This window comes from Mandrillus leucophaeus, unplaced genomic scaffold (genome assembly GCF_000951045.1).
Source record: "Mandrillus leucophaeus isolate KB7577 unplaced genomic scaffold, Mleu.le_1.0 Scaffold817, whole genome shotgun sequence".
Lineage (NCBI taxonomy): Eukaryota > Metazoa > Chordata > Mammalia > Primates > Cercopithecidae > Mandrillus > Mandrillus leucophaeus.
Window position 1 is genome coordinate 274216 of NW_012108886.1, and position 2715 is coordinate 276930.

The window sequence follows — 2715 nt, forward strand, 5'->3', positions numbered from 1 at the left end:
TTTTCAGTTGCCAAGAGATAAATCATAATCAAATCATGCCAAAGGTCAAGGAAGTCCAGAGATGCATCCACCTTCAAGTACGGATGGATCCAGTGGCTCAATCAATACCTTCAAAAAGATATGTCTGTCCATATTTTGTCTCTATTTTCCTCCATTTTGTGTTTGTCATCAAGCTGGCCCTTTCTGCAAGGTGGCGGATGTCTAGTAGCTGCTTATTATTTACAGTTCACCACATTTCGGCTAACAGTTAGCAATGCCAGAAGAAACATAACTGCAGTTTTTCAATAGTCCCAGCAAAAGTCCTGGGATTTCATTTATTGACCCATGTTTGGTGATACATTTAATTTTGGACAAATCAATATTACTCTGATTTTGGAAGTGTGGATCAAAGGTCAAACTTTATAGCTAAACAATTAATAACCTTCCTATGAACGACAATGAGTTGATAAGGGAAATGGTGGTTCCCTATGGAGCAAGTTGCTGCTAACCCAAGAAAAAGGGAATGGATATTGAGCAGGAAAATACAAAAGTCTACTACCTCATATGTTTTTCATTTAATCCTTGCAGCCACCCTCTGAGTTAGAAATTATTTTCCCCATTTAAGGATAGAGAAACTGAAGGTCAAAAACTGCAAATAACTTTCACAAAATCATAACACCAAAAGGTAGTAAATATGAGGTTCAAATTTTGTTTGATATCGTAACTCATGCCTTAAATGCTGTATGATACTGCTCATTAAAGTTTTTATATCAATTACTGGTGAACAGGGGTGCAAACAAATATTCCAAATCTCCTATTCAGCCTTGACTTTTCTGGAAAGTTTCAGGTCAGAACACCTTTCCCTCTTGTCCTTGTTTCTGCTCATTTTATCCTGGTTTAGGGATTTACAGATGCTATTGGGAAGTCTAGTGTCCTACAGTAAAATCTGAGGCAATAACATTGTAATATCAAGTAGAGTAGCTTATCTTCTTGGTTTTGCTCTCAAAGAGAGTTCTTGACTGTGACTATCCTGAGCACCGAGATTTTACTGTGTCTGACTCTGAATCCCTAGTTTCTCATACAGTGTCTGGTATTCATCAATAGGGCAATCATTCATCAATATGCCTGAGAAAAATAAAATGAAAACATTTCTGATCCCATGAAATTAAAGGTGGTTATGTGCTTCGACCTGTACACATGGCACTGATAGACTTGGTATAAGTCTCAGATTTTCCTTCTGTTTCAATGTGTCCTTGATCAAGTAGCTAAAAAAAACTCTGTTAGGCTTCAATTCCCTTATCTATAAAAGAAAAATAATGGTACCAACCTTTGAGGGTCATAATGAAGAATTTGAGATGTGTGCAGAATAAAGCAGTTTCCTGCACATAGGAAGTGTTCAATAAATAGTGACTGTTACTGTCTTATTTCATCAGTTATGGACATGCAATAGAGCTAGAAAAAGTACTTAGATATATTTAATATGCAACTTTAGTAGAATTGATTATGTACAATTCAGGTACGCATACATGCAACATACACCCTAGACTCAACGATTTATGTGTCCTAACACTGTGGTCAGCCAAATTTCCTCATGATTTAATCAATCTGTATCTATAACACACAGTGATTTCATAAGGATAAAATGCTAAATCTATTCTAGGAATAAGTCCAGTTTTCCAGTTCTCCCACCCCCATAAAACTTTTTGACTAGAAATCTTTATATTTTAAAATCCTTTACTTTATATAGGCTACTTGTGCAATTCTCACTATTACTTTAAGAAAAGCTGCTTTTGACTCACAAATCAGCTTTCCTCATTACTCCAACTTCTTTCTTCTCAAAAACATTTTGCCATATGTCTTAATATAAAAGTATTTGAAAAGTTGATGAGTTACTATGGTAAATAATTTATCAAAATTTTATTGAATTATTATGTTGGTTTGGATAATTTCAATTGCAAGGGACAGAAATCCAGTTGAAAGTGGCTTGGGTAAGAGAGAGGGAAAGAAGTAGGAAAAGAAAAGGGGAAAGTAGAAATTTACTGGCTTATGTAATTGAATGTTTTAAGGGCAGATTGTTTGAGCAAGGCTAGATCAAGGCAAATAATCAATGTGTCTCTCAATCTCAGTTTTGCTTTATTTCATATTGGCTCATTCTCAGTCAAGTTTTCCCTTTGAGAATGTAAAATAAATAGCATTATAGGTTTGCATTCTAGCAATTCAGTAACCCCAGTGGAAAATGAGCTTCAGTTGATTTCCATAAGAAGTACTAGGGTTGAATGCCACTGTTCTGCTTTGTTCACAGCCTTCCCTGAATTAGTCATGGGGTCTAGAGTAGGCATAATACTTTGATAGGCCACATCTAGATAATTTCCCTCTTCTGGGAATATGAGATAGGGTCAAGCCCAGCTGAACCACATGGGCACAGAGGGGAGAAGTGGTGGCCTCCAAAATTATAATGGGGTGCTATTAGTTTAAGAGAACCAAATGGATGCTGCTGGATTGGCAAAAATATGGGATGACTGTTTTACACATTCTTAATTTTTCCCCAATTTTGTATTAAAAAAATTAAAATAGTATTTTGATACAATAATGTCAAGAAGATTAGAAATCATTATCATTCCTGGTAGACAGATGCTCCTCAACTTATTTGATAAAACCATAGTAGGTTAAAAAGATCGTAAGTTGAAAGACACTTAATACATCTAACCTAGCAACCATCATAGTCTAACCTATTTT